This window comes from Pempheris klunzingeri, chromosome 4 (assembly GCF_042242105.1).
Source record: "Pempheris klunzingeri isolate RE-2024b chromosome 4, fPemKlu1.hap1, whole genome shotgun sequence".
NCBI lineage: Eukaryota > Metazoa > Chordata > Actinopteri > Acropomatiformes > Pempheridae > Pempheris > Pempheris klunzingeri.
Window position 1 is genome coordinate 28484838 of NC_092015.1, and position 25475 is coordinate 28510312.

General features: G+C 42.9%; 1 long non-coding RNA gene across 2 annotated transcripts; it reads right to left on the minus strand.

The window, feature by feature from the left end:
• Window positions 1–5438: 5438 nt before the first annotated feature.
• Window positions 5439–21034, minus strand: LOC139200432 (uncharacterized). Of its 2 annotated transcripts, XR_011584173.1 has the most exons (4): window positions 20782–21034; window positions 11870–11922; window positions 10843–10936; window positions 5439–6795 (listed from the first exon to the last, which is right to left on the minus strand). It is a non-coding gene; the product is annotated as an uncharacterized lncRNA (long non-coding RNA). The 2 variants fall into 2 exon arrangements; XR_011584172.1 differs by lacking the exon at window positions 20782–21034 and having other exon boundaries at window positions 11870–12156.
• Between the last annotated feature and the right edge of the window lie 4441 nt (window positions 21035–25475).

Sequence of the window (25475 nt, forward strand, 5' to 3'; positions counted from 1 at the left end):
AGTTTTCACACAGAACAGTTTGTAGAATATAGAACACATATATTAATATTACATTAAAGGGACATAATGCTAAACAGGTCAATGAATGTTTCACTATTAACAGTTTCAGGAATATATACTGTTGCCCATAAAATGTTTTTCACCTCTTCTCATGAAATAATTGTGACAATGTGATTTATTCTTGATAAATAAAGTGTATATCTTCTCAACTTTATTGATCAAACTCTTCCAAACATATCACAGTGAAACTTTTAAACCACAATGAACCTTTGCAGACTGTGGATTCAGGCTTTAACTAAATTGGGGGTATTGAACAATTATTCTAACTTTATGGGAAACAGTGGGGAAACAGTAACAGATTATTGTGTCAACAGATTCATATAACAAAGATGACATGATGTACACTATAATAATGACCTCCGTTCTAAAACTCATGCTCCTCCATGAAGAACTGAATTATAGGACATTACAATATTTCTCATTCGTCAGGAAACAGAGTTTAAGCCAAATCTGAAAAGTGTACAAGTAAAACAACATTGTTAGATGTTGTAGTGTGTTATACAATTTAGTTCAATATTTATTAATAATTAAGAACTGGAAATCAAACCTAAGTATACAGAGTTTAAGGCAGATGAAGTGGAAACCACAATGTCTTCAGTATTAATCAAAGTCAATAAAATTCAATTGTGAAACTATGAACTGTTTGTAGTCACGTCTCTTGTAAAATAATGTGTTAGAATTTAAATGTAATTAATGTAATCTAATCTAATTAATATTGGAAAGCATTTGTGAACACCAAAACAAAATCCCAGCAACCATGATGAGTGCATTTTAGGAAAATCAGATGGTTGGAACTCCAAGTGACTCTTGAGTTAATAAAATGTATTCAAACTCAACATTAAGTATAAAATGTGCCCCTTTAATTATTCCGTTAAAAGATGCTGTGTGTATGAACTGACAGCTGGATGAGTGTGGAGATGAGTCTCTTACCTTTAGTAGGATGGACTGAAAACAGTGACCACTAATTCTTCTCTGAGAAACATCATGGAGGTAAAATATGCAAAGAAATATTTGAGAATGTAGCCTTGAGCCGATGAGACGATGACAAATGCTAAGCATTCATAAGGAGAAGAAAAAAAAAGGAGAAATGGACGGACAGAACTTTAGACACGAACACAAATAATTACATGTGAAGTGAAGCTTGAGAATGTAGCCCTGAGAGGTAAGACCAAGAAATGTGGCCAAGCATCGACAATAACAAAAGAACAAACAACATTTAGGAACAATGTCCTCACAAAGACGGAACAACAGCAGTGGGTTTTAGGATGCTTCAAAAAAAAGCATATGTAAAAAGAAAAACACCAAAAGTTGTTTTTCAATATTTAAAAAAAAAAAAAAAGGCACAGAAATGCAGTAAAGACAGATGAAAACGTTACTACCACAGTAAAGCCTGTAGGCTGGGCTGGAGCAATTTAATCTCTTACAACTACAACTGTTTTTCCTATTTGTCATTTGAACAACATTAACTGTGTTTTAAATGTAAAGGAGCTCCCTCCCTGCATGCATGCACAGCTTGCAGAACTTCATTTTTCACTGCTTTTGATCAGATGTCACACAAATACTCAAGTTTATTAATATATTTATTTTTGTTAAGAATTAAAATCCCTCCACTTTTGCTCAACAGCTTCAAGGTTGATATTCTGGACCCGAACGATCTCAAGGAATTTCATCAGTATTGCTTTGAGCGCAGAGTTTACATATTTCATATCACCGTCTAAATGTGCATTAAAATGTCACAAAGGTAAAAAATATTGTAATATATTATATTATATGTAATATAATATAGTATCGGCCCAAAAAAGCGCATCAATAGCAGCAAACAAAGACCTTTAAATGTGCTGTGTAATCTTTGAGGAGCAGCTGGAAAATGACCACAAGTGAAATGATAAATAAGATCTGAAGGTCCAAATGATAGAAAATCATATCCCTCTTCATGCCATCTATCATTTTTTTCTCACCCGCCTCCTTGCCTCGCTCTCTCTCTCTCTCTTTCTCTCTCTGAGCCCTGTCCTCAAATGGCTTTTGGCCTACTTTCGGCTGCAGAGAGCTCCAGTGTGTGCGAGCCAAATCTCAGCATGGATTTACAGCAGAGCGAGTGAGAGATGGAGGGATAGAGAGAGCGAGAGACAGCGAATGAGTGAAAAAAATCATGTCAAATGAGATAGAGATTCAGCTTTGTGCTGTCGGTATGGCCTCTCTGCCTCTACATCTTGATCCAACAATCATGGCTGACATTTTCTTTACACATTTGTTCATATAGAAAGCTTTTTTTATTACGTGTTACAATAATCCCAATTATCTCTGTCAGATAAATAACAATTCTAACCACTGGAAATACACTCAATTAGTTGTTTTTCTGTTTTTGTAGGTTTTGGTGTGAAACCTCACGACTCTTATATTTGAGAAAAAAGGGAAATACTCCCAGTTAGACAAAGTGGAATCACAACTAATTTCAAAAGCGTGCACCAGTGCGTCCTATTAAAGTCTGTAAATAAGGATAGATCTCCACTGAGCTCTTTGTTTGCTGTAATGAGAGGGCTCCATGGTGCCCACACACTGAGGCAACTCACAAGATAACTGCTAATGAAGTCATGTTAAAGTGAGAGAGCTGGGAAATCAAAGTGTTGAAACAAAGTGACAAACTGCCAAGACTGAGTTTAAGTTAGAACATAATGAATGGGCACGGTCTGAGCCCTCAGTATGAATTTAGGTACTACTGCTTATCATCTTTTTACCTTTTTGTGTCCAGAATATTATTTAAATGAATGCATTTGAATTACTGATATTGATAATTGATAAATCTCCTTTATTCTTTATTCCCAATTTTCTATATTCATTGACAAATTTGTCTGGTAATTGTTTGTGAATAAAATCCAAAATCATTTAAGTTTTTTCACTGATTCTTAAAATATTCCCATTTTGACATATAATAAATTATTCCTGGCTCATAACTAGAGGTTTCTGTATGTTTCTTGCATACAAAATGAAAATACAGTGGGCTACTAGAAAGCCATCTATTTCTCATACTGTATTAAAAAACTAAAAATAATTTCAAAAAGCACCCAACAACACAGAACATATTCAGTATTTACATTTTACAAATGTATTTGAACTCAAGCTTCTAAGTGCATTGAGCTCTTAATTGCATACTGATGAAAAAATAATGTAGAAAAAGAAAAAGTCCTTAATTTAAGAATTTGTATCTGTCTGATATTATGAAATTACCACACTGGCATTTGTGAAACATACAATTTTATTTTTCTTTTACAGATTTAAATGTAGCGTAACAAGGACTGAAACATTCTGTATTCATTTTGTCTAAATCCAGTGAATCTAATACAGAAGAAATACACCAGACTCAGTGTGAGTTTCACTTGGGAGGGCTGGAGGTGTGGTGCAGCTCCAGGCCAAACGTAGATGGCATGGTGGTGTGTAGACAAAAGCTGTGATGGAAGAATATGAGAAAACCTTTCAGCTGAGCAAAAACATACAGTCAACATCAGCTCTTTGCATTGCAGGGCTTCTCTCTACAATAATGAATTTCCATAATCAATAAAAAGATCAATCTTAGAAAAAGCAAGAGCTATCACATTTTCCACAGTTAGGAAACCTCACTTTGTCGCAGTAACTAACTAACCCTCTTGCTGTATGCAAATGAAACCAAACCTGACTCCAACAAGTCCAGGCACAAACTCTTGGGATGCTAAAAGTGATTCTTGGAAACGGGGTGAATCACTGAGGAAGTGGAGGCAGCTTCACTTCCGCTTCACTGCCGAGCAACTTGAGCAATGAATGCAATGGACTGATAGTCTGCAGCATTATGGAACGAGAAAAAGTGTGACTTTTACTCTTAATGGAGACTCAGTCAGCATGCTACAATGTTAGCATGATAGTTCAGGACCTACTGAAGTGTCAGCATGCCATTCAGTACAGCGCAGCATATCATGTGGTAAAACGTGAGCTAAACAGACTTAGTATGACTGCTAATATGTCAGCATATTTTAAGCATGTATACAAAAATGGTGGCTTGTAATACACCAAGCATGGTTTATTATGTCAGCATGGAGCCTAACATTACTTTGCACTCATAGCATGCAACACTGCTGCCATCAATGTCAGTGAGCACAGTGCATGTTAGCATCGCTCAAACTATTATGAAAAGATGCTAACATAGCTAGCATGGAGCCTGCTATTACACAGCATAACATATATGCTAAAGTGTTAGCATAAACCTTAGCATGTTGGAAAAAATTAATACCTGGTTATGTCTAGCATTTCAAACACCACCAAACCTACTATGCTATGCATGACAGAATGTTAGCATTACTTGTTGCTGTGATTGTGTACAAGTAATGGAAGTAATGTGCATGTTGGAAATTTTGGAAAGTTTGGATGTGTGCTGCTGTCTTACTAATTTTTGATATTTCTCATAAGCTCCCACCCCCCTCCCTCAAGAGGCCTTACCTTTCATCAGGCCTTCCACTGTGGGCTACATGAGAATTTGTTCTTAGTGCATTGGCGGGTTAAATAAAGGCTAAATAAAATAGAAATAAAAAAATGTGAAGAATTTCAGCACATTCCAACATTGGTAATAAATATTTTATTAGCAGCAGAGCAGCTATATCCCGGTCAAGACACAAAGATGTGTGTATGCCTGTGTATGGGCAGCTGAAGCCGGCTTCAGCGTGGCTGTCGGATGTGTCTCCTGTTCATGGACCATTCCTCGACATGTCCTGACCTGGTCTAACAGGCTGTGAGAGAGAGAAAATCAAAGCTCTTTAACAGCCGTTTTCAGAATGTGCTGCACGCCACAGAGGACCCAGCGAGGCCTGCGTCTCTCTCCTCCTGCTGAAATGGCTGTGAACACATGAAAATTCAATGAGAGCTGATGGTTGGCTTTATTGACACATGAAACATCAATTCATTTTTGCATATTTCAAATAATACGAACATTTGCATTACTAATGATATATTTACCATATTTATGCAGGTATAATTACCACGACAAACATTAATTAATTATGTGTTATTGTGTCAAATAACGACACACAAATAAATAAATACACTGAAGTTCAGATGATATGGACTAATTCCTGTAAGCATATTGACTCCTGAGAACTTGCTAGTCAGCTGTCTTTATAAATGTCTTTATTTGGGTCTATTTACTGTCCGATGTCTTTGTGGTCAGCAGAGAGGATGTTGTAATTTGTTTTGGCAGCTCTGCAAAAACAAAAATCACGCCAAAGAAATAACAGATTCAAGACTTTAAAAAAGGTATAAAAATAGCTCCAAAGATAAAATATAAGACATGCCAAATTCCACTACTCATTCAGAGCTGCTATTAATAAGCACGGCAGTTGAAAGAATTGACAATCATGTGAAGTGACAGCATCAAGGCTTTATTTAGACACAACTGTAAGACATCTCTATTTCAATACCAGGCCTCTGAAGAAGAACACTGGCCTTACTGTACCGCTCTCACATCAATGCTATATTTATTACAAGGGGAAAAAGCGATATTATCATACGTCATGTTGTTGGAAAATATAATCTCTAGTGATCATGATGCTTAAAATCAACATCTGTCAATACAGAGTAGAATTGAACTGTGGAGTAAAAACATTCACTTCCTCCAAATCCTGTGCTGCACCTGAAGCATATAACATGAATGTTACTGTTCTACACATTTATAGCATAGAGATGCACTTCATATATTCCTCACAGTTGAGATCTAAATTGGAAGAAAGCAAGTCACAACTGGACGACCACACAAAAGCAAAAATAAAGCGAATGGAGATTTATTTGGACTTGAAAAACATTTACAGTTTGCAACACATTGAAACACAGTAATTGAAACACAGTGAGAGATGAGAAAAATCAGCGTGAACAGGAGGAGACAAGGATGCAATAAAAAAAAAAAAAAAATCAACCTGTACTGGATGAATGAATCATTTTTTCACTAAAATGTCAGAGTGAAGTGAAAATCGTCCACTATGAGATGGTTCAAACCCAAATATTTTCCATTTACTATCATGTGTGACTGAGAAAATCATTAAATCCGCACATTTGAGAAGCTGGAAACCTTAGTAATTGCCAATTGATTTTCTTCAATCGACCGACTGATTGATCACCTACTAGTTGCAGAAAGATTCACACATAAAAATTGTAACTAAAGAGTAGTTTCCATATTATTAGCAGAAAGACTATGGCCCCTGCAAACAGACAGCAGGCATCTAAATGTTTTCACAAAGAACTCAGATAGAGTTTCTGTGAGCTTTGTTACCATTTTGTCTCGTCCTGATTGAGCTGCTGCGTGATGTGATGTCCCCGTCATCACCATCAAATAGACTACAGATGTAGTCCTTCAGCCTGCCAGCTCGGTTATATAAAGAAAGAAAAACCAACTTGAAATCCCCTAATCAAATCTCTCTATTGTGTGCAGACACACAATAGCTGATCACATCTGCACAGCTTCCTGGTATTAAGGCTGTACAGGCAGAAAATGATCCAAAACGATAACCACAGCCGACATTAAGCTCTTTTCCTTCAAACTCAAGCTCCTAAAAAAAAAACCCCCCAAAAAACAACGTTTGCAGCTCTCTGGTTGACGTGGCAGCAAAGTGTTAAATGTTGATTCGTCAGGGGATTTCCAGCATGTCTTTAAATCCAACATGACCTGGTGCAGGATGGCAGTGACGCTGAAGAGGCCTCCAGTCATCATCAGTACCTGGGTTTCTATTAGGCAGAGACAAAGGGGACAGTTTTGAATGCACGTGTTCGTATGTGTGTGTGTGTGTGTGTGTGTGTGTGTGTGTGTGACTGCTGACACATTGTTGGTGACATTAGTCTCTCTCAGATTAATGAGGTTAGAGTGTAGTCTGGTTAATCTGCTGGTGTGATGTGGCTGCGCACAATCCCCAAGCTCTTTTAAACTGGCTTTAGCCCGAGTCAGGGAGGACACACACAGCGACAGAGACAGAAAGAGAAAGAGAAAGAGAGAGAGAGAGAGAGAGAGAGAGAGACATATATACAGACAAATCAAACTGAAAACGTACTCGTCCGCCCAGCCAGCACATTCAAAATCGTCCAGATTGCAGACAAAACAGCATACAGTTTGGCAGCTGACACACAGACTGAGTAAAAAAAACAACAACAAGAAAAACAATGAAAGCACTGGATCTGCCCCAAATCCTAAATCTCTTAAAGTCGGCCAAGCTACAGTACTGAGAAGCGCCTCAGCAATTTCAGCTATGTGGTGAATAAATACGCCCCAGGTGTGGAGCAATTCCAAAAATGACCTCCGAGGCTTTCTGGTGCCATAGGTAGTGGGCATTAGCCAGCGTGGGAGGGCCCACGTGGAGCTGTGACGCCATCTTGTTTCACCGATGGGCTGAGAGGAAGGGGTAGTGAACCCCTCTGCAGAGGGAGGAACTGCTAAACACACACACACACACACACACACACACACACAAGCAGACATTACAGACATGCTGACAGATACTGTAGGAAGCATACACACTCACACACACACACACACACACTGACCAGCTCTGATTATTGATGAGTGTGCTTCTCCCTGCAGCTGAGCTGAGGCTGTGTGTCGAAGGGAGTGGCAGAAAAAAGCTGCAGAATGGTGACTGTAAACTGAACACGGAGAGAAAGCACCCCTGCTGCCACAGAGACGTCTGGGCTCGCTGCCAGCCGCCTGCCGCCTTGTTCGCCGCTTTTTCTCAATGTGCCGATCAATCTCTCTGATCAATAATTAAACTTTTATTTCTATCCAACCACAACGATTCTTCAAAACAATTTCCTGAGGTGCTTTGGGCGTAACCCTGCAGCAACCCATTCAGCATAACCTCAACACATGCACCTGAGCTGCTGCACACTAAACTCCCCTTTAAGTCGTCCACAGGGGGTCTGCTGCACCTTTCGCAGTCCTCCTTGACAAAAGGGCCAACTTAATAGAGATTACATCAATCAACAGCTGGCTGCTGGCTGCATTTGTAATCAAGTGATTCAGGAATAGTTGATATTTGGAGCCGCAGAAGCTGCATTTAGACCGCTGTAGAGGATTAAAACTGAAGCTGGCTGGTACAGGGTCTCAGTAGGACAAGCATCATTAGAGGTTTAACTGACGGACACACCTGAGGCTGCTGGGTGAAAGGTTCCCACTCAATCACAGAACAGGATGATCATTTTTACCCACGTTTTCAGCAAATCCATCTGAACGGACGGCTCAGATCAGAATTGAGCCTACAGGGTTCCCACAACCGCATCATCAGCATCATGTCGGGAGAAGACGACACTGATCGCCCCCACATCCCTTTTGTAAAAATTCAATCTACATTGGGGCGACGAAGCAGCTTACTGAGGCGGGTGCATGCCCACCAGTCGCTCCGACTGTCTTTCCTCCATGTCTGCCTCAGCCATGGGGACACAGTGTACAGACAGGGTACGGAGCAGCTACACAATGGAGAGCAAGCCTGCAGCCCCGTTCCAGCTTACCGACTAGACACTCACTGCTCCAGGTTAGTGTTTGTTCACCGAGCTGAACGAATAAAAAATGATTTGGGGCCACTGAGATGGTAGGAAGAGAGTGACGGGGCCGACAGAGGCATTGCATAAGAGAATTGCTAAAGCAGCAGATTAGCAGCACAGAGGGGGTTCAAGTTATAATCCATATTAGTTCGTTAACAACAGGACGGAAGCTTCTCCGGGAATCCACACGGTCACGGTTGATACACTGAGACAGAACCGTGCATCTTTTGCAACGCGTCATGTCCAGCTGTTCAGCTGAATAAATGGCACTGAAGGAGGGGAAATGTAAATGTAGTTTTCAAGGTCAAGAGTAAAAGCAAAGTGTCATGTGATGTGAAATAGACGCAAATAGAATATATTAAGCTTCAGGGCCACAATGATTTGAGCCTTAGTCTGTGTTGCATTCAAGGGCAGAAATGCTTTAAAATCAAGCACGTACAAATAACGTATGCAAATCTTACTGGGGGAAAAATGAGATAACACTTTGTAGAAGATTCCAGACCAAAAAAAGATCCGATGCGTCTCTGCAGGACCTTGTAGCACAACTAATGTCTAGCACCCAGCACAGGTTCCACTCCCTAAAACCTGAGAACTTAGCATCTATCTAATGGAGAGGAAGCGTCCATGAAGAAGGGCCATCATCAATATTCACCCTACGCCCCATTAAACCCAGAAAACAGTGGTAGAAATAGAAGATGGAGGGAAGACAGAAAAAAGATGTGATGCGACGTGCCTAAGTCACATATCAATGAATCATACTGTCAAAGATCTGCTGTTAAAAAAATAAGCTCCAAATGGATCCCAGGGGAGCGATGGCTTCATGGGAGCAACCAACAGGGTGTGAGGGAGGACAACATGGTCAGCTCATACTTCAACAAGCAGCGGGAAGAGGAAACGACCTCGTGGCTGAAACGAAAATGGACGCGCGCGCCGCCATGTGCTACTTTGCTACTACGACCGACCGAATTGTTACTCAAAGTCAGCGAGCGGGATCCTTGTTGCTATCGACAACGACACCAACAGTTGCATTTTCAGAAGTACTTCACGTGTGAATCAGGGTTGGCGTCGTTGTCGTTGTCTAGCGGCTAAAGGCGCTGCAGATTATCATCAGAGAACGTTACTGGCCGCACCGTCAGTGTGTTCTGCCACCTTTACATTCGTGTCAGCATGAGTGAGTGAGCTTTAGCATCGCCGAGGGTTCACTGAGGTCAAGCACATAATGTAAAGAGCTGTCATGGTCACGCTCTTAACATTACGCTGTGCTGCTCTCAAGTCAGAAAGGTAAACACACACACACACACACACACACACACACACACACACACGCATGGCCAGGCCTGCTGGAGAAACACAGTGCTATCACACTGACAGATGCTTCTTTACTTAATGGTATCTACTGGAGTACCAAGAGGTTAATGCTATCACAGCAGCATTAGCATTATCGCGTACAAGCTACAGATGCTAACTAGCCGTTTGGCTACTTCTTTCCCAGCACCACCAGCAACGCCTGTTAGTTTAAGTCAGCTTGTGGCTCCGGATGCCAACAGGCGTTGGTATCCAATTAGCATTCCACCTAAGCTGGATTTAAAGTTACCTGTGCTGATTATTATGCTAGTGGATTGCTAAGTAATTAGCTCATATCCTTAAACCTGCAAATATTCAGTATTTGACAGAGAACGCTATCCCTCTGGGAGTGGATGTCGTTTAAAACAGCGTTTAGACCATGTAAGGTTTAAACTATCCACTGCAAAACGGAGTAAACAGCATCAATTGTGTGGAATTCAATCAAAATGCTACATTAGCATGACACCACAATAAGTGCTTGATATGCGAGCACAGAAGTGGCATCACATTAGAGATTCACAGTACTGACCGGCTGATATTTGGCAATTAAATGTAGGCAAATATCAAAGGCAAATAGTTAGTGTAGCCCTCGTGCCGATGGCCAATACCAACACAATCAGGCCTCTGTTGTTCAGAATGATAACTTCCTGTCATCCATTGAGACGTCTAAGCTCATCCGGCCTCGACTTTGTCACATGACCGTTAAAACGGTATGCATGCCACTACCTCTCCACGGTTTACCAGTCCATCTTCAGTCTCTACCCGATCCACATTTCATCATATGCTGTGGTGCAGCAGACAGAAAACAGATAAGCTTGTGTGACATGCAACATACAGCAAGGGTGTGAGCCAAAGCGGTAGGTGTGACACGGCGAGTGTGCGGTGAACGCCTTAGCTCACTGCGCCATGGCCTTCTCCCTCTGGTCGACATTGTTCGAGGCAGGGGCGTGCGGGAGACAGTGCTGGCCGTGCATCCCTCTCAGCTCCCGAGAGCCTAACCCGTGGACATGAAAGCACAACGTCACAAGTTAGGGTCTCAGGGACGGAGAGAGATACATCTTCGCATGGGCTCCTCTACCTCCTCACACAGCTACTTCTGGCCCTCAGGGTTCAGGATTTTAACTTAATAAAATAAATCCTACACGGTCCTGAACAAGAATGCTTCCACATACTGAATTCACCTTTCAGTCAAATGAGGACTCAGAGCGTCTGAGCATCTCTTGTGTACAGAGCGAGCTCTGCCGCTTATTGACATGCAGCTACGCATCAAACACACACACTCCTAAATTACATGCATTAATTGAGCATGCTTGTCGCAACCTCCACTGTCCCCGTATGCATTTGTGAACATACAACAAGTGCAAGCCTCGGCCAGACACAACATTGGCCAGCCTCCCCCCAACTCTCTCTTTCTCCCTCTCCCTTGCCCCCTCCCCCACCTCAGCTGAACAATACAGCACTTTGAAAAACGCGTCCTGCCATCAGGTATGGAGCCTGCTGCTGTACAGTATGCATAAAGATCTCCTGTCGTCTCGGGGAGATTCAAAATCAGCCTTTGATTGTAAATCATTGCTGCGGACGAAGAAGACAAAAGCCCTGTCTGGATGCATTGATTACAGCGTCGAAATCTAAGGCTGGGACCGCACAGCGTCAAACAGCCCTTATGACATGATGCCTCGCATGCTCATCCAACAGTCACGTCTGTCACTATTCATAAATTCATTCAATACATGCTCAATCATTACTGCCGCAAATCCCCATTCAGCGCAGTCCCTGAATCCTCCAGAGAGGTTGCACGGAGAAAAGACGAGCCAGATAACAAAGCTCTACGACTCCTTGATGCCACCATGGTGGTCTAAAGCTTAGGAAACAGATGGGGAGCAGAGAGGGAAGTGGAGAGGAAGAGTATTCGTTGGTATCGACTCACCCTCCCCTTCGGATCCAGGATGCCCCTTGCTCGTTGTTCCTCTAGCTCGCTTCCTGCTCAGGAGGGGAAGAAAAAAGAGACAGAGAGAGAAAGAGAAAGCTCAGATTTAAACTTACAGCACGCCAACAAGATTCCAGAAATGTTCAGAAGAGCAGAAGAGAAGAGAAGACGGGGTTTTTTCACAAAAAAAGCAAGGGGAGGAAGAGGTCCGCTCGTCCGGCGAGCCGCTCGTAGTCAGGTGAAATAAACAGGAACAGAGCGACGGACGGAGACAAGAAAGAGAGGCGTGAGGATGGGTGGTAGGACCGAGCCGGAATGAACCATGTGCAAGCTCTCTCTCCCTCTATCTCTTTGCTCTCTTTCACACACATACACACACACACACGGAGAGCGAGAGTGAGCAGTCTGGGAGGAGAGTCGAGAGAGAGAGAGAGAGAGAGAGAGAGGGACAGAGGGGGAGAGAGGGAGAGAGAGAGAGAGTCGGCGAGACGATCCCTCTTCCCAGAAAATGAAACGCCGAAAGGAAGTGATACTTAAAGGTTAGACAGAACAGGTAGACAGCAAAGGAAAGTGAGAGTGAGATAGTGAGCATGTGAGTGAGAGACATGGACAGATAGTGAGAAAGAGAGAGAGAGAGAGAGAGAGAGAGAGAGACAGAGACAGACACAGAGAGAGAAAGGTAAAATAAAAGAGTGAGCATCGAGCCACAGAATCAGTGCTTGCAGCCAGGGCCACAGTGCCAGTGAAGCATACCAGTATGCTGCCTCACCGAAGGGAGAGAGTGGGGGTGGGGGGTGGAGGGCGGCGCGCGCACACACACACACCTACACACACACACACACACCTACACACACATTCATGCATGGAATACACACAACAGTGACACACTCATTTTCTTTTCCTCGCACTCGAACCTCTACTTACTTTTTTATCCAGACCTGCAGGTCCGAGGCAGGTTGGTGGGGGAAACGATGCACACACACACACACAGAGCTTAACACACACACACACACACACACACACACTCTTGCTCTCTCTCTCTCTCACACCCCCCCACACACACACACAAATCCAAGTTAAAGGACAAAACGAATGCGCCTGCTGATCTCTTGTCTCGCTCTGCTTTCTCTCTTCCTCGCCCTTTTCCCTCGCATTGTTTTCTCTCTCTTTCAATCACATGCAGAGCTGGAAAGGAGGGAAGACTGGAAAAAAACATAACTCCCCCCTCCTCCCCCCCTCTCTCCTTCTCCCCAATATTAGTACTCCACCTCTTTCTCTCAATCTCTCTTTTACTCTTTCTTTTACACCCTCTGGCTCTTTTTTCCTTGACATGCTGATCGGCAGGAGGAAAAGCATTTTTTGAAGAAAAAAAAAAAAAGAAAATGGGGGGAGAGAAATATCATCCATTAATTTGCCTCACAGCTGTAATCGCTTACAGCCAGAGGCCCACTTTTCCTCTGTATCAGACGAGAGAGAGAGCGAGAGAGAGAGAGAGAGAGAGAGAGGTGAGGAGGGGGGAGGAGGCAGGGAGGGAGGTAGAGAGAAAGTAGTCCTCCTTTCGTTGTTTTTCCACCTTGCCGTTGTCCGTTTCCACCAATGAAACAAATCCTCTGTTCTCTTCTGAATGCATGCAAAAACAAAAATCCACTTTTCCAGTCCTTGCACTCTTTCTTTGTTCTTTCTTTTCTCTTATTCTTTTGTCTCACAAGAGCCGACATCATTCATACCGTCCCTTCAGAAAAGGAAGGAGAGACGGACAGAGAGAGAGAGAGAGAGAAAGAGTGTGAGAGAGAAGGGACCATAGAAACATTGCTACATGATGTGCTTTGGCTTATAGAGGCTACATTTAATCTCCACTGGCTCCCCCAGGCTTTGGTATGGAGAGAGAGAAAGAGAGAGAGAGTGAGAGAGAGAGAGAGAGAGGGAGGGAGGAAGGAGAGAAAGAGGAGAGATGATGGGGGGAGGGACAGATGGAGCAGAGAAGGGAGAGCGGCGACGTACAACCGACTGTAGGCTCAAATCAGCGACAGGGCCCAGAGACTGAGAAGGGGGGGAAAAAAAGAAAAATCCCGGGACCACACTGCCCTCTTGCTTTTCTTCTGCTCCCTCCCTCCCTGACTGACTGATCGACCGACTGTGTCTGCACCCCGGCTAATCTCCAATCCTCTTTGACTGCTGTCTGGCAGACGGCGCATTGTGCCGTTTTTCTATCTCTATACAGCTGCAGTTGCTGAAGAAAACTGTGCATCTGGATCTATAGCACCCCACCCCCCCCACCCACCCCTGCAAAAAACACTGACGCTACCAATTTTAAAATCTCCCTCTTGACACACACACACACACACACAGTGCCGCTATCCTCATTTATCACCTGCTTTGTGTCCAGATAGAGCCAGTCTTTGGCGAGGCGCTAATATTAGCATGCTTTGACGGTGAGCGCCCGCAGCAGGCAGACAAAGGCTCACACACGCCTGCACACACACACACACACACACACACACACACACACACACACACACACACGTTGCATACTAAGGCACGTGTGCACACACACATGCACACATGTAAAAATGTACAAGACAAACTAAGAAGAGGGTTTTCATGTCTATGGAACATAGTTTTAAGTCTATTCATTTTTAGTTCAAGCTCCATTCACATGAATGCTAAACTTTGCATCCAGGTAAATGACAGTTCACTGCCATTGATTTACCGATCCCATTTCACTCTCTTCAAGTATTCGTTATGTGCTGCTAATGGCGAGGAATCAGCCCCAGCTAGCCAAGTACTACATCAAGAGAGACCCAGATCTGTCACGCTAGCCCACGCATCCAAGAAAACTGCAGCAGGATTGCAAATAAGCACACAACACGGGGCCTGCAGAGCCTGAGAGGTAGAAAACAAACATACAGTACAGTGTGGATGCTGTGTGTGTGTGTGTGTGTGTGTGTGTGTGTGTGTGTGTGTGTGTACACTCAGCAGGCCAGGGTGACACACAGCACACACTCAGTGATGGCTGAAGCAGCAGCGCTATTGGTCAGAGTGATTGATTGACAGCTGTCACATCTGATTGATGGTACGATGGGGACAGGCGTCGCACAGGTCATGGGGGGGTCATCTCTATGGCAACGGTGATGATGGCCGTAAAGGTTCAGGAAGAAGATGATTGGAGTATATCAAAGTGGACATTGATCATGACTGGATTTCTTCTACAATGTTATTTATTAGCAGTCGTGTTTAAAGCTTTATTTAATATTCAGAGTTTTTTTTCTTTTTTAGGACAATATTAACACTATCAACACTCAGTTTTAGTCAAAATTAGAGCTGAAATTCAAACGGCTGATCTTGAAATAAGAAATAATATGCATCAAAAAGAGATTTCATGGTGCAGTAAGTTCAGGGAAAGCCCAACATGCAATAATATCACTAAATAAATGCATATAAGCAGTGGTGACTGCTGACATTTCTTGAAGTTAAGACAGTGAAATGGCAAAATCTACAAGATCAAGTGAAGTGTGTCACACATACACACACACACACACACACACACACACACACACACACAAGGTTGGAAACGAAGGCTTAAACCCCTAAAAAGGTGGATGCCTTCACTTTCTGCTCTGGTTCGGATCAATACATCGTGCCACACATGCATGCGCATACACTACAAAAAAACCCACACATGCATAAAAGATGGCCGCACAGCACATGCTCTAAATTCACTTGTTTTATATTTTCCATCATTTGCCAAGTCACCAAAACTGAGCCTCCAACAGCTGGACACTTCACAGAGGTAACCAACAGGGGGCAGTCTTTTGCTCCTCTACCTATTACCTCAACTGTAGACACACACACACACACACATAAAGACACGCACACACACATATGTGCATGTCCTGGGAGACAGCGAGGCAGGAAAGTGACAGGCCTCAGTATACTGCCAGTATATACCATGTGAGGGCTGATACACACATGCTGCTGCTGCTGCACTGGGAGTGTTAGAGACTGGAAATCCAGCAGAGGCAGGCCAGCTTCACACATCTGCCAGGAGATTTACAGCAAAATGAGGTGTCTACATAGTACATGTCTTCTAATGAAGGGAGAAGAAGAAAAAGAAAGGGTCCTCCTCAGTAAAATGTCAGCTGGTATGAGACGAGCAGAGGGGAGGGACTGAACATGAGTAGTTGCTGTGACTGACTTCAGTTCAAATAAAACTGGTTTTTATTTCATTCAAAAGTTTGACGTGAGTAGAGATTCACTTTGAACAAGCAAAATCAATTGATAAAGGATTTCAGCAGTGAATCAATTAATTCTGATTTAAAACCCATGGTGAACTCTCAGAAGAATTTTCTGTGTGTTGTAACTGTTCATTTTCTGTAGATTACCTATTCCTCCCCGAGTGTCACAATATTTCATATGTCGCATATTTTGACAGCAGCAGTTTCCATGCAGTCTGCGTCTGCTGATTGGAAATATTATGACAATAATTGTTCCCAGTGACAACTGATTTTACAGCCTGTAAATGACTGGGACTGGGAGGCTGCTGTCTGAGGCTCCTGTTCAAATCTCAAACTCTTTTTCCTTTTGTGTCTGATATCCTTTACAACCCCTATCTGTCATCACACAAACAACGAGTCTGAAGCAGCTGGACTTCTTCCACACAACCATCAGCATTAATGAGGTTACCGTCGAGCCAACAATAAAATGTCACCTCGCAAAGGAAATGAACTGATGTTTCAAACACACAGCGCAGTTAAAAGCTCTCGCACGTCAGTCTGATCAGCTCTGCAACAGTGATCTCCACCTGCATGCTGCACACACACCAACACACCTGACTTCTAATCAACCAAGGCAGAGTGTACTGCTCTGCTGACACACACACACACACACACACACACACACACACACACAAAAGTACAGAGAGGTATGTTGATTTTTGCCTCTTAGTACTAATCAGCCAATTAGGTTGTCCACTTCTACTAAATAGTCACTACATCATAATAATTCAATCATAATCATGTTTATGGACTCATTAGAGTTGAAAGAATAAGGTAACTGTCACAAAAGGTATTGGCAAAGATAAATTAATTGTTTGTGTCAATGCTCAAGCAAATATACCAAAAAACTTCAGTTCCAGATCCTCAAATATTAATATTGCAGCTTCTCTATGTGAGGAAATGAAATGCCTTTGGATTTTAGGCTAAAGACGTCCGTCTGGGCTTTGGGAAACTGCGATGGCATTCTTCTATTTTTTGGCATTGGATGGACCAAACAATTTACAACATTAGCTGCAGCTGTAATAATAATAAAAAGCTCTGACTAAACTTTGACTAAAATCTGAGCAAAACACTGAAAGCATCTTTTTTAAAAATATCTTGTCATGTAAAAAAAGTCACAATCAACACTTTTCATATGTCGACACTTAAATGTCAGCATCAGTCCTCAAATACACCAGGGATCAGCACGTAACACACACACACACACACACACACACATCACGGACTGACACACAGACCCACAAGTGGAAACTAGAGCTTGTTCTTCCCTCCTGCTCCATCGGCAAACAGTCGGGATTGTTATTGACCATGTGAAGCGTACAGTATCTCGCTTAAGCAGGCTGCCCCCTTTTTGTTCTTTTGTTTTGTGTTGTTTTCTGGTTTTGGTGTGACTGCTACAGTAATAACATTGGACTGTATTGATCCAGCTGTGCAGAGCGCCATGCGTACCTCAGGGAAAGCTAGGAGGTTGTACAGTTATCTCCCAGGGTGTAATTCTCAACTATACAACCTACTACCTCAACCTGGGAGCAAGCAGACCTGGACACCAGGGCTTCATGGCTCACAGAGGGACAGTGCAAACATGTGAAGCAGAAAAGGGCGCCGCTCATGGTCGGAAAAAACGTTAAACTTCATGCACTTTGTTCATGATGTCCTTTGGAGTTTGAAGGGATTATAACATATAAGAGCTGCTCCAGTAGTGCAACTTTTCTATCTTAGCTACAGTCTCCATCCACAGAGCAGATAAACATGTCTCGCTCTAAAGCTTCTCCAAACTCTTTACGTCACTGACCCCAAAACACACAAGCGAACCCCAACCTCCCTCCAAACGTTGATCAGATTTGCTCCTTAAAGAAGCGGATCGCAGTTGCTCATTTCAAACTGTTAACATGTGGGAGCTAATGGCAGTTTGTGAGAAAACAAGCATTACAGCTGTCATTTGTATGCATTTTCTAATTGGGCCAATGTCTACTTCATTAACACTAGAAAGGCCAAGCTGCAACTAATTGACTACTGACTGAAACAGCTCGGCCTCCTCGTCAGTTTTCTACCAACGTTTGAAATTCACAGAAAGAAGTTCTAATCGTCGCTCTAATTACTTTTTTCCTTTTCCTCCTCGTTTGCCTTCTCTTAACCCCGCGATGCCACTTTTGGAGGGGACAAACTAAGCGGCGTGGAAAATGTCAAGGACTCCTGGAAGACCCCAAACATAACTTTTCCCAGACAGATAAATTCAAATTTGTTTGAAATAATTTTACACAGGTCTGAGGTATGTTTTTAAAAGAAGAGAAGAGGTGTTACAAAGGATTCAGGTTTGGAATGAGGAGGCCAAACTTAAAAAGATTAACCGCAGATGCGTTCCAGGACAGAGGAGTGTTTTGGCCGTGACTATCTCCTTGATCAGAATAGAGCAGCACTGCTGCTGTCTGTGACGGGGAAATGGTTAATAAAGTTGGTTAGAGCTGCTGAGGAGCTCCCGCTGGATTTTGCTGATGCTGTTCAGGTCGTTGGAGCTGCACAGACACAGACCTGTAGATACAAGCTTGTGGTGTCAGTTAACACAAGTTCGGATCTACGGGTTCGAGGCCGTGAGCACATGACTTCATACATCCATCAACATGATGAGCCAGAGGCCTCTTTAATCAGTGCAGCTTTTTATACTGAAAGTGTTAACAAAAAGAGAGAGATTGTACCGATTTAAAGCTTAATACACAAACATTAACACCACTTATTGCTGAAAATTAGATGCAAATATTTAGCCTAATATTCAACAAAAATGATGATGTCTCCGATACCTAAGATTTGAGATGTCAAAGGAAAGAGAAGGTAAAGTGCTGTGTGCCTGGAATAAAACAAATTACAGGTGACCAAGCGTTGCCATTTGATATCTAAAAACTTTAGAAAAAGAGAAAAAGGGGATTTTCATGCAATTATAAAATGTTATTCACATTTTATGGTCATTCATTCGAAAACACCACCTTTACCCATGTATCACACGCTGTCCACGAAACTTTTTCAACTCCAGTAATTCAACTCAACCTGATCCCACAATGCACTGCATCATATAGAGCTTCATTCTGTACTTCATTATTTGCTCATAGTTTAATATTATGCCAACACTTGTATCGGTCTGTTTCCTCACTACCAGAGCCGTTTCAGTGAGTGATAGGCGGAAAAATTCAAGTGGCATTTTAAGAGGCATGTGGCTGAGCTCAAATGGGACGTGAGTAATATAAAATGTTCAAAATAAATTACAGCGAAATTGCTCTCATAAAACACTGTGTAGGAGTTTAGCTTCATTAATACCTGTGGATATTTAGCAGGACACTGTGATGACATTAAGACGCCTGACTGTACAGTAAATACTGCAAGAATAATGTGAATTATCTGCAGATAATGAAGAGATCCTACGTGGCTTGTTTGGTGTTAGATGCCGTTGAGATTGAGCTGATTTTCGTGTTGTTTTCGAGTAAAAAAAAAAAAAAAAAACCCTTAACTCATATTTAAGGTTTGCTTCAATTAATAAAGTGTGAAGAGTGTGTGAAGAACCATAACACGAATCCCCAACATTATAACAGGACTTCTACACAGAACTACATTTGCACATTTTCACAAACATAAAAATCGACTGATTTAAATAATGACCAAATAAAAATAATAATAATAATAATCTGACAAGACACGTCACAGGACTGTCGTGGTGAAGCCTTTAAAAGGATGATACAGCAGTTTCACAAATGTTGTGATTTCAAAACTATTCTCCAGTCACTCACTTTACTCGACAGCTTTTCACTGAGGGAAAAAGGCACCAAGCCACGCTGAAATATTAAAAAGCCCAAAGAGTTCAAATGTGGACAGTGTTTCAGAACATTCCTGTCTGATGTGAACAGAGTTGTTGCTCTGCAGCACGAGCGACAGAATAAAACTCTGAAAATTGTGTGGTCCAATTTCAACTTTCAGACTCCATCTGAAGTTCTCTTTCTCCTTCCCTCCGCCTGAATTTAAATGAGACATCTGACTTTGAAGCTGTTGCCAAGTTGCTTAAAGTATGTTAGTGGGTCTTTGCCAGCGAGCTGAAAGACACCTTGAGATTGGCCGAACAAAGAGGTCAGCGGGGTCCACAGCACCCCGCCGGCCAACGCCGCTGCCGCCGCCGCTGCACCAGCATGTGTGTACGTTTGTGTGTGTGTGAGGACGACTCAGACAGCAGCAACAAAACTAAGACCAGCTAAAGGCCACCACCTGCATTGTTCGGCACTGCACAGGCAAACCCAGCGGCGCTGCTGGTTCTGCTCACCCAAATCTACCCAGCAACAGAGGTAATGTGTGTGCAGAGGAAGGGAGGGAGGGGGGGGGGGCGGGAGGAGGGTGGTTCAACAGAGGTGAAGAAGTGAGAGGTGAGGAAGTGGTATGTCGTTAGCACTTCATAATATCACGCAGTGTAAACAGATAGCCTCGGCTAGCCAACAGGTAGCGTTCAGTTTAGGCCCCTTTCACCGCAGCTAATGTACAGCAAACATCAGAGAAAAGCACCAGCACAGGACACAAAAAGCAACCACGCTGTTGATTATTAAGAGCCACAAAGCGAAGAAAAGAGGTGTAGAAAGCTCGGAGCACATTGGTAGCATGATGACTTACCGATTTGCCTTTATGTTTAGTTTCCAAATGTTTCTTTTCTCTACTCTGCAGGGCCTACGGTGCTTGGCAGAAGGTATAGGCAGTCATGTCCACTGTGGCCCATCAAAAAAAAACCCAGCTCAAACATGCAACTACAGTAACAAAACCACCCCGAAAGGGAGCTCAAGGAGAGGGTGGGAGAGAGTGAGACAAAAGAAAAAAGCAAAGGAAAGAGCGAGAGAAACTGGTGGGGGAAGAGAAGGAGGGGAAAAAAGTAAACGATAACAGAAAAACAGACTCGTTTTTTGGTGTTTTTACAATTTCGGTTTACCACGCAATAGTAGTAATAACTATAAATAAGCGAAAGGTAATCTGTCAGCCTGTAAAACCCCTGCAAGCTACGAGCTGCTTTCCTGCACTACAAGCAAATGACAAGCAACATCTGTTTGCAAGACAGCCAAAATCCCAGCCTTAAAAAAAAAACAACAAAAAAACCCCGGAGAAAATTAGCTTGATTTTTCTCTCTTTTTCAGTCTTGAAACTGCAAACTCTCCTTGTCTGTTTGACTCCCTCACTCGCTCAGCTGAATAAGGCAAAACAGAGAAGAGAAAGGGGAGTGTGGAAATTCAGCGCAGGGAAAATTCAGCCATGAAGCCATCCTCCTGTCACCCCTGAACCTCTCCCCTTCCCTTCTTCTCTTCTCCCTTTTCTCCCCCTCCTCCTCCCTACACGCTCCTTCTTCCTCCTCTTCTTCTTCTTCTTCTTCCTCCTCTGCTACCCCCTCCCCAAAAATGCAAGAGGGACAGTGCAGTCGAGGTATAGCTACTACGCACTCAGTCCTTCTCTTCCCAAAACGCCCCACTACTCCGACACATAAACACTTGGACACACACACTTGTGTGCTCGTCTCCCAGAGCGTCCCACACAGCCAGAAGCAGACTGACTGGCTTGCACGTACACACTCATGGATGCACTAACAAAAGTGCATTTACAGAAATACACACCGGCGCACGCGCACACACACATTTCTTGGAAAGCTTCCATGCACCAAAAACAAATACCAATCTTTAGTTAGCCTCAGCTGCGAATAGAAAAGAAGGAGTCATTTCGGGACTTGGCTCTGGTTTACCGAGGCACAGATACAGACCATTTCTCCATATGCCTGCCTTTCACAGCTCGGGAGCAGCTCCAGATTTGACTGTATCATAATACTGCGAAAAACGTCCTCTGTCACTGATATCTTTTGATAACATCCAGCTCCAGTAATAGGACCGTGAGAGTGGCCGACATTCAGCAAACCAGAAATGCTGGACTTGTTTGTCGTGTTTTTAGTCTCGGAATTAATAGGTAGGGTCGTGCGGCTCTCCAAATGCTAGTGACAGCACATGAGCTCTGTTCCATTATAGGACATAAGTGGGTGCCAAGTGAATCAATACAGCACGCAGACACAGAGAGACAGCTTCAATTTAAGCTTCAGCAGCGAAGACACACAAACTCCACCGAAGTGCAGCAAGTTTCCCCAAATTAAATTGTAATTCAAGCTTCTAATAATAATGGTAATAACAATGATAATAATAGTAATAAGAGTTGACTCCTTGCAGCAGGGAATGAGCTGTAGCGTCCACAAAAAGCTGGACTCACTAAAATTAGCTCTTTACCTCCCTCATCTCTTTGGTATTCTTTGGTACGAGGCTTCACGGACTGGCTGGTTTGGTAAACAGGGGCACGCTGCATGCTGACATCATGTTATAGGAATTCGGAGCATTTAAGAGTTAGGAATAGATCGTCCTAAAATAAAACTCTATCTGCTCATCTGCGCAGTTATGGATCCTGTTGGAGTTATGGACAGAGACCAAAGACCAGCCGGCATTCTTAGCCAAATTTTAACCACACCAAACGGTTACCAAACCACAACCATGTATCATATTCAACTTTCTATTTAAACTCAGCCGTCTCAAGCTTTAACTGAACATGACCTTTTTACCCTCACGCCAAAACCCAAACTTCCACACGGGCCAATCGCAGCACTTCTGCTATCGTGGGATCCATAATTTTGCCAAATATTCTCATTATGTTTGCAAAGCAGCCCCAGTTCATGCCGCTCATGTATCATTATTCCACTGCAATTACTAAGGGTCAGTTTTTGAAAAGATAAATCCTTTGTTTGTTCAGCGGTAACTACCACAGTTTTTGAAGGTGTAACCACAAAGGTGTCAGCTGCAACAGCAAGTTTTACGTTTTGGGAAAGGAAACAAAAACCCTCAACAGTGAGTAGCAGGAGAAGATGGGACAGGGACGACAGGCAACATCTGTCAGTCAACATGTGCACCTTCACACCCTTACTTTCCTCACGCCACCTCTTTAGCGAACAGTAACATAGATTATATAGCAAGTACTGACAAAGACAAACTGCAGAAACATGGGACAGTGACGTTCTCTCCTTCCCTCCACGCCAAAACGGTGACTGAAAGTTGAAACCGAAAACAGCTGCCATGGTAAAACTGTAACTGGAAAAGAAGTGATGTGAAAAAAACACATCACAATGTAGAAAAGACAAAACCAAAGTAAAACATTTTCTGTGTCTGTGTTTTATTTTTCAATTACACTTTTTTTTAATGCTAAATTTGCAGTAGCAACATTTAAAGCTGCTATCCAGGTTCCATAGACCAGTGATATGTCTTCCCAAGGTTTGAGCTGTCTTCGTCTCAGAGTATATAAACTCACAAGTAGATACTTTGATGTGCATGACTCGAGGTGCTCCGGTTCAAAAGTTAACTTTTCAAGATGGCACCAGCGGCCATCTTGGCTTTGGTCCCCTGGCAAAAAATCCTGGGGTTTTTGGGAGGAACCTGGGGGCTGATTTTTTAAAGAAAAGGTCCATAGAAGTCAAACGAATCAACATCAAAATGTCTTAGCCAGAGGATGCTCATGGAAGCGAGGCTCTGGAGCCGACTATAAGGAGCTAAAAACAGTAAAGGTGGTGAGGAGGTAAATAATGAGACCAACTTTTAGATATACACTGAAATCATTTGTCAGTGATGTTTAACATGATGTTTGTCACCAGTTGCTTTTTCATTTTTGGAAATTAAAAAAACGTGGAACTGTGCTAGCTGACACGCTAAATGCTTCTGTGGTTTTTCCACTGAAGGTGAGTCGTCACAAAATCTTTGCAAACTGCTGCCTCTTATTGTCAAAGTGTCTGAGTAATTCATCTACAAAACAGCATAGATATACGTAAACCAAACCAGGAAAGCTACTGACTGGCTTGTCCTGGACACAGGATGAGGGTGAAAGGCGAAACGCATCTGTTTTTTCTGCTCTTATGATCTCTTGTCCCACCCTCACTGGAATCCACAGACTGACTCCAGTACCACCACTAGCACACAGATAACTAGCATAAAGTTTCCTTCGGGGAATAAAAAACAAATAAATGCTTTAAACTCAAAGTAGATCCACAATAATCTTGCTGTAATGAAATTTTACTGTGTCAAGCCTTTAGCCTCGGTCGGGCTTCATAAGATGTGTTTGCTGCAGTCCTTGTAATCTGTTCAAATTGCTTCTCATACAGAAATGAAAGTTGCATGGTGCCATTTCATAGATCATGGATTATGGGTTCTGCCTCAAGTGCACATGATAAACCCAGACTTGAATTTTACTGTCTTGGACTGTAACCATGGCTGCTTGGCCGGACTGTGGCAGCCCTGTGCAGGCTGTCTGTGGCTGAGACATTATAGAATGAGTGTTGTCCCACCACTTTAAGACTCCAGGATTAATCCTTGTGCAACTTCTAATTCAAACAGCTCCTTATAAACTAAACTCCATGCAAATGAGGACTCTATAAGTGTGCTGTTTTACATTTTTGTTGAAGTTTACTGGCACTTTCTTTCATGCAGCCTGAGCGGCTTGTCTTTAGTGTCTTCAGGCGTAGAATATCACCCCTTTCCAAAATTCAGTGTCTGTACCCTTTCCATCTTCTCTCCTCTCTTCTCTCTCTTCTCCCTCCGTCTGATATTCTGCTCACGCACAACTGCGGCAGCCCTCCTCCAATCGCTGGCATTAATCCACACCTCAGACCCCCCAGACACACTGTCTGCTCTCCCACAATGCACCTCAGCTCCAAAAAACTTTCCCAGACACATTTGGCCTTCTCTCTATCGCTTACCTCTCCCTCCCTCTACAGCCCCCTTTCTTTCACTCGGTCTCCCCGTGGCTCTTCATCGTCCAGTTTCATTTGCTCTGCCTCTTTCTTTCTCAAACTCTCTAAATTTCCCCTTTCTTTCCCTCTATTCAGCCACGGCCTGTCTGACAAAAGTATCTCCTAATCTTCCCCAGAGTCCATTTGACATAAAATGGCGGCACCGCCAATACCGGCTGTCCATTGGAGAGTAGAGCTCCACTCCGCCTCGGTTGTTTTTTTGAAGTTTTAGATTTGAGAGTATCAAACATTTTCATGTCGCGGACCCCCAAGTAGACCAGCAGCACCTTCCCAAATCCCATTTATCGGGGGAACAAAACCTCTCAGGAAGTCTCATATCCCGATAATTAGACAATCGGCTTTAGCGGTATATATTTCTGCATCTGGATCTTGTTTGGTTGTTCATTTTTCTCATCCACCCCAAACCGCTAATTTACTTCATTTTTCTCATGTGTAATTGGTCAAACAAAGACATTATGACATTCACGACTCCAAGATATTTCCGACACAGCTGCAACAG